Source organism: Brassica oleracea, chromosome C2 (genome assembly GCF_000695525.1).
Source record: "Brassica oleracea var. oleracea cultivar TO1000 chromosome C2, BOL, whole genome shotgun sequence".
Lineage (NCBI taxonomy): Eukaryota > Viridiplantae > Streptophyta > Magnoliopsida > Brassicales > Brassicaceae > Brassica > Brassica oleracea.
Window position 1 is genome coordinate 31,194,142 of NC_027749.1, and position 8,190 is coordinate 31,202,331.

Sequence of the window (8,190 nt, forward strand, 5' to 3'; positions counted from 1 at the left end):
TTTTACCGATTAAAGACCGATGAGGAAAAGTACTTTGGAGGCGGTGGGATTGGGAGAATAAAGAAAAGAGGGAGTCGTGAAAAAAGAATCAAGGGTTTTCACAAAAGTATAACTTTTTAGATTATTATATTAGTAAAATTTTCGTTAAAATGTTGGAAAGGGGGAAATTTGACCGCCCAAAATTTTAGTAAAATCAAACATTGGTAGTCACAAAAAGTTTAGTAATTTATGACGTTTGTGAGACTATTACAAAAAGAATTGAAAATAAAAAATCTTCTAATCCCTAAACCCTATAAGAATAGTGCCAAATACTTGAATATATGAATATAATTCGATCATTTTGTAAGTTTAAAGTATATATTTCACTTGAATATAAGAATTCACAATCATAAATTTTATGATTTTGAAATTTTCTATAACATTCAAAATCATTCCATAAAATACAAACAACGCATTACATATAAAGGATTTATGTCATACGAAGTTGAAAATTTAGAACTGTAATATCTAAGATTTATTTTAACTATTGCTTTTTATAGAACTTACTAGTTACTTACCTACATTTAATCATATATATTAAAGTGTTTGTGATTTATAGAGTTTAGGGGTTGAACTGTTCTTGTAAAAGTCACAAAAACGTCTCAAACTACTAACACTTTTGTTACCAAAACACAAAGTAGTCGCAAAAAGCGTTGGTAATTTAAGACATTTTTGTGACTGAAACATTGAATTTTTTTAAAAATATTTAAATTACAAAACACTGTAAATCCCAAACACTCAAATATATGAATTAACGATCATTTGTTTTGTAAATTCAAAGTCATTATTTCACATGAATATAAGATTATACGTTTTGCAATTTTGATTTTCTTTTAAAATGCGAAATAATTTTAGAAAATACAAAGAACACACGCCCTTGTGTCATAACAAGTTATAAAATTAATTTTAATATTTAAGATGTATTTTAAAGATTGATTGTTTATAGTAGTTACCCACATCAAATTATATTCAAGTGTTTGTGGCTTAGGGATTAGGGATTGAATATTATTTTTTTCAACGTTTTTATGTCACCATTTTGTGGCAATTTTGTTATGAAAACTAATTGTCACAAAACAGTCATAATATTGAAATCACTTTATGACTCTATATGCATCGTTCTTATATAGTCTTAGTGTAGACTGTGTAGTCCCTAATTTGCAACATATCAGCGACTAAACGACGGCGTCATAAATGAGTGACTAGTTTGCCTCTTCATTCTTTGTAGTCGTTAACTAGTCACACTTTCGTCGTAAATGAGTCTCAAATTTTTGTGACTGATTGTGCAGTCGCAAGATGTAGTCACAAACGGACAGTTTTCTTGTAGTGCAGCCCAAGTATAAATAGGATATCATCTGGGTGAAAGAAATCCCGTAAGAGTTGTGTATCCCACTCTTTAGCATCATTTTTAATGAAGGACTGAAGAAGGAATTGGGGTAACACGTATACAATATGGTCGGCGGGTCTAGGTGGTCGAGCCACTACATCAGGAACCCAAGACTCACTCCAAACCCTTGTATCTTGACCCGTGCCAATTGTTTTCCATAAACCCGATATGAGTAGAGGTTTTGCTGCCATGATACTACTACGCCATCCATATATGATGGTGAGTATGTACGCCGATCTTCTAAGGGAGAAGTGTGATTATAGTATCGTCCTTTCAACACACGTGCTAATAAGGAGTTCGGAAAATGAATTAGTCTCCAGAATTGTTTTGCAAGAAGTGCGATATTGAAGTCATGGAGATCTCGAAATCCTAGTCCCCCCAAATCTTTGGGGGTACAGATCTCGTCCCATGCTATCCAATGTAAACCTCTGTTGTTCTGTTTTGAGCTCCACCAAAAATTAGACATTGTGCTCCTTAGTTTATCGGTAATGCCATGTGGAATCAAGTAACACGACATCACAAATGCCGGAACTGCTTGAGCCACAGATTTGACTTGAACTTCTTTTCCTCCTTTAGAAAGGAGTTTTGATGACCAATTGTTGACTCGCCCATTAAACCGATCTTGTACAAAGGAGAACACTCTCATCTTTGAGCAACCGATTTGTTCCGATAATCCAAGGTACATCCCCATGCCGCCATCTGAAGAGAATCCTAAGGCATCTTTTATATCTTGCTTCCGATAGCTCTCCACTCGGTTTCCAAAAAACATTGATGATTTAGACGCATTTAGTCTTTGTCCATGATCTCCTTGCATTGGCTTAATTCCGCCTTTCAAAAGAAAAGACTGTCATCTGCGAAAAGAAGATGAGAGATCCTAGGGCTCGCCCTAGCAACACGGGGACCTAAAATCTTCTTTTCCGCTTCCGCTCCATTCAAAAGTGAGATCAAAGCCTCCGTACACAAGATGAATAAAAAAGGGGAAAGTGGGTCTCCTTGTCTCAACCCTCTCCTTGGTAGGATTCTCCCTCTTGGTTTCCCATTGACTAAGACTTGATATGTGACCGACGTGACGCAACACATAATGAGGTCAACCAGTCTTTCATCAAACCCCATCTTCAGCATCAAATTTGCTAAGAAACTCCACTCCACTCTATCGTAAGCTTTGCTCATATCTGTTTTAATAGCCATGAAATCTTCCCTACATCGCTGGTTCATCCATAGGGCGTGAAAGTTTTCTTGTGCTATCAGGATGTTGTCAGTAATCAAAAGTTTTGCCACAAAGGCGGATTGTGTCTCCGAGATCAAGTGCGGGATAACTCTCTTAAGTCTCTTGCAAAGAAGCTTAGATATAATCTTGTAGCTAACATTGCAAAGACTAATATGTCTGAACTCAGTCATGTCTCGAGGTTTTTTCTTTTTCTGGATGAGACATATATTCGTCTAGTTCAATAATGGATCAAAACTCCCCGTCACAAAGAAATCTCGGACAAGTCTAATAATGTCTTGCTGCATTTCCCGCCAGAATTTCTGAAAATAATTTAGTAGTCATGCCATCTGGACCGGGAGCTTTATCCAGGTTAACGTCGAAGAGAGCTCTTCTAATTTCTAGTTATGACGGTTCCTCTAAAAGTAAACTATTGTCGGTACTGGACACCTTTTCTGAGATGAAGCGGAGGGAGGCGTCCAGCTCCGTCGGTAAAGAGGTAGAGAAAAGATCTCGAAAGTACTGAACAGCCACATTCTCCACCTCAATTTCACTCTCTACCAGCTTCCCATGTTTATCTTTGATACTAATTATCCGACTCTGGGCTCTTCGTTGTTTAGTAGTGGCATGAAGAAATTTTGTGTTCCTGTCCCCATCTATGTGCCATTGATCCCTGCTTTTTTGTTCCCAAAAAGTATGTTCTTCTCAAAATGCCAAAACCAGTTGTCTTCTCAAATCTTCTATTTCTTCGGTTGTAGTGAATTCATCATCTTGCGCCAAGTCTATCTTATATTTTAACTCCTTAATCAATAGAGCAGAATTTGTAGGGTTTTGCTTTTTCCATGAGCTATTCTTTTTTCGACATGAGGTAACTTTTTGATGAAAATTTCTCATTGGAATTTCATCAAATTGTCCCCACCCCGAGATTACTGCTTCCTTAAATCCTGGTTTTCCTATCCATCTCTTGTCAAATCTGAAATTCTTCCTTGTCCTCCTAACACTGGATTGGATCCGTGCTAGGACCGGTTTGTGATCCGAACCCCAAAGTTGCAGAAATTCTACAACTGAGTGAGTAAATAAGGCGTGCCAATCTTCATTCGCCACTGCTCTATCTAGTTTGCATTTAACTTTTCCGGATCGTCTTTTTCCCACCCACGAGAATGAGTTTCCTTTGTATGGGAAGTCAAGCATTCCACAGTTTTCTAACATGGTATGGAAAGAGAGGAAAGAGCTCTCTAGTCGACGTCTTCCTCCCCTCTTTTCATGATTTCCGGTGATCTCGTTGAAGTCTCCAATCATAAACCATGCTTTGTTACGTGTAGTACTCATGCGTGACAATCGTTCCCAAACTTGGTCTCGATGTCTAACAACAGGGTCACCATACACGAAATTCATAAAAATTTCATGTCCTTCAAGTCTTGTTTCAATATGAATCATATTTTTATCCGCATACAAGATAGTAACTGACGGATCCTCCATGTAAAAAAGGGCTAAACCTCTACTCCGACCAACAGTACAAACATGATCATATCCAAAAGAAACTTGCACATCTTGCAAGAAATTCCGATTGTTTTTAGTCTCCGAAAGAAATCAAAATCTAGGTAAAAAACAATGATAAAGTTCTTCGAGGTGCTCCTTTGTAAGGTCTGGCACCCGCGCCCTGAAAATTCCACGCTACTGTATTCATTTGGGGATCTTGGGTGGTTTGCTTCCCACCTTCGCAGCTTTGTTCTTGGTCTTCGCAAGTGCTTCGTCTTTACCACCATCATGCATTTTATCTACCCAGCCCATAGAGGATTTACAGCCCATAGACGGCCCATCTTTTGCCTCCTTGAATTTGGGCGAGGCCCGACCCTTTATCATATTCCTCTTCCTCAATGACAATTCCGCAGCGTGAGGGTTTGGCGATCCATTCTTCTTCTTGAACGGGGATTGCAACGGATGAGATGGTGATCGTTGCTCTTGACTAGAGCTAGGCTCAATCACGATCCCCCTAAGCCGGTTCAGTGTCACGTCTGCCTTCGTCTCCTTTAAGTTATCTTCTGCGCCGATTGAACTCTCCCCCGACGGAGACATGGGTTTTGAAACCATCAGCTATTCAATCTCCTCCTTCTTGTGATTCTCATCGTACAGCAGTTCATCTTCGTCCATCAGATCATCATCCTCAACATCAAAGGTTTCACCATCGATTATCCAATCATCCTCTTCCAGAATTTTATCCTCATTAAGATTGTTAATTTCATTCAAATCTGTCTCCCGCAAATGAGTATTGAAATCAGCTTCAGTATTTGGTTTAATACCCTCCTCTTCCTCTTCCATTGTCATCTCGTACCATCTTTTTTCTTCTTTTCCTCGCTGGAAACAGGTAGCAGGCGAGGTTGGGATCTGGATGGGGATCAATTAGCCTTATAAACAAACTTGAGGCTCCTTTTTTGCTGAGCTTACGGATTAAAAGGAGTCTCCCAAGTCGCCTACTTTTCCCTTTAGTTTTGATTCACCAGAAGAGTTTTTCTGGAGAGACAATCTGAAAGGTCTTTCCCTTACATGATATGGGGAAGAGATGATCTGTTTAGCCGGTTGGGGCTGTTCAAGCTGAGTATCGGGAGGATTGTCAGCTTATCTCTCTCCCTTGGAGCTAGATGAAGGCCGAGCAGCTTGTTTATCACGAGGGCCTTCAGGTGCTCTCTCTCTCTCCCTTAGAGCTCTGGCCTGTAGGTACGTGTTTTCTCTCCGCTCTCCGAGTTTCTTCTCGATGTTTGCTTGCAGCGAAAGAATCATCATACCTACGTTTGTTGTAAGTCTCTTTGCTAGGGGGTAAAATATTACGGTCTCGGGCTCGCGGTGCCTGTCGATTGTTCTCCCGGTGGTCATCTCTAGGAGCATACCGGGAGTCAATACGTTTCCATACGCTGTCCCTGTTGTCTCTTTGAGTTCCTTCCCCGGAGCGTCTCTCAAGATAGGTTGGAGGCTTTTGTCCAACTACATTGAATCTCTTTGAAAGGTCTCCCTTCCTATTAGAATCAATTCTGGATTGTTGCCCTTGGTCTCTGTTATTTTCCTTTGTTAGTCGATGATGTTCTCTTTGCTCTTCAGTTAACAGCGGGCAAGTATCAACTTCATGGGAGATACAGCGGTAGGAGTGGCCCCAGCGATGAAGGTTAACATATTCCAGAGAAACCGGAACAATTTCACCAGAAAGAAGCTGCGCACGCAAATCAAACTTCAAAGGGAGTTCGGCATTAAGTACAACCTGAAACTTTGCTGTTTTTTCCTCCACTAAACCTACTTGTCCAAGTCTTCTTCCAAGGTTCCTGAAAATCGGATCAAGCCAGAAGTGTGTCGGGATCCCCATAACAGTAACCTAAAAAGTCATAGTGTTTGGGAAGGAATCTCCTATGTGAGGTGCCCATCTCTCTAGAGCGAAAGACCATTTGTTGAAGTGGCATGGTCTTTTACTATGCACCTTCTGAAGTTCCTCTTCTGATTCAAAGTCAAATTGAAATCGTTGGTTTCCCAAGTCCACTCCACGAACTCTGCCTTCAACGTCCTAGATGCTTGGCCTTGGGAGGAGAGCAATAAGAGTTTCAACACTACGCCTTTCTCCGTTGAAGAGCCTTCCAACCAGGTTGAGTTTGAAGCGAGCAATCAGCTCAGAGTTATCAACTGCCGGAAGGATAACCAGGTCATCATCCTCCTCCTCTTGTACTTGCACTTGCATCTTGTTCTTGGTGGAGTTTGTGAGTAACTGAGACATCTTTGAATTTTCAGGTAAATTATAGATCTAGATAGAACACTTTTCTAAGGACGAGACGTGGTGCAAAAGTCCTCAAGAACTTATAAGCAGCAGAGATCCACCGGTATAGAAGTTTAACTGCCTATGAAGAACGTCTTCTTTTGTAGGAGCTAGGACCCATCAAAAAAGAATTGAGAAGAAGCTTAAAACTGGAACTCAGTTTTGTAACAGAGACCAAAACACTACAAACGAGTGTAGGTCAGCTGTAAAAACGAGACCATTTGTTGACTGAGGTGTTGTAGCCGTCCAGATCTTCCGAGTACAGAGGAAATCTATGGCTTGTTGTATGTTACTGTCTCTGTGGGGAGCAGGTATGGAGAAAGCTTGGAGATGCAGACGGTAGATGTTAGAAAGAGATGTAGCAGGGTATGGCTTCACCGGAGGAGGCAGGAGCTAAATGAGCCACCGTCCGTACATGCTTGCCGAGGAGGATGTATTGCTAGGTCCGGGGGATAAAAGATTAAACGGGTAAGAATTTGAAAAAACTTTCAGGGTTGCAGGCTTTTTTTGCCATAGATGGAAAGAGTCTACTGGTCAAAGGAAGGCTTGGTTTTTAAGACAGCCGTTAAAGACCTCCTTCGCTTTTCGTGCCTAGGAGAGGCATTTTTCAATTAAGTTATTTATGAGAATATTAACAATCTTTTATTTTAGAGCTAATTTGGTAGAAAACAAAGGAAAAGTGTTAAATTAAGTATCTACCAAAAACAGTAAAACATAAGAGGTTGGTGGCTGGAGTTTAATGACGATAGTGTCCATAGTAATTGTCCAATCGACTTTGCTATGGTAGGGTACCTACAATAACTAGCTGACGGGCACAATTACTTTAGATTTACAAAAGATTTGGAAATAAATTAAAAAGATAATAAAAAGATTTGTAAAGATACGTGTTAAATTATATTTGGGTTTTCTCTCATTATTTTGTCTTTATCGAGTGAAAAAGAATTAGACATCTTTTATTCCTCTCAACTCTCTATGTATTTTTCAGAAAGCGAAAGCATTGTGTTTTCTTTTACTCTGATCTCCGATCAGTTTGTAAAATATATTTTGTTCTTCATCTGAATCATCTTGTTTCATATGGGTGATAAAATTTCATTTGTTCGGAGTAGATATCATTCCATAGATTGTTGTGTATCTACTTTTACTACTCTTTTCTTTCTACATAATTAATTAAATAAAATGTGGTTCTGAATTCTGTTCGGTTGATATGTCTCACCGGCAGCTCAATGCATCATGCATGGAGATGGAAGATCTCCGCTGCTGCTACTCAGATTTGAGCGGTCTTCGTTGTTAAGTCATGGTGAAGATTCTCTATGGATGATCGAGTTAAATGAGGAAAAGCACTTATAACTGTTGGGGTCGAAAACGGTTACGACGAAGTTAACGTCCAAATCCCCGAAGAAGAAAACGAAAAACCTTCTTCGACGAATACTTTTTTGAAATACATTCTTCCTTACGAAAAGCTTTGCGGAGGAAACACGAGACATCGGACAAGAGCTCGAAAAGGGTCACTAAACAGCGACCGAGTGTTCAGTCGCTACGTAGCGACCGAGCTCTTCCGAAACGTCTATACGACATTAGTCCATGCATTCTCGTCTACCCTTCGATGCTATCTCCCGAAGACCGTAGCGAACCCATTTCATGTTTCCCGCCGTTCTAAGTCATCGATCAAGCGTTACGGTAAAAACCACGGGAAGTTCACTCTTTATCGAAAGAAGCCGTAATAAACGCTTACATGACTCGAGGCCCAACTTACGATTTCTTAACCAACAG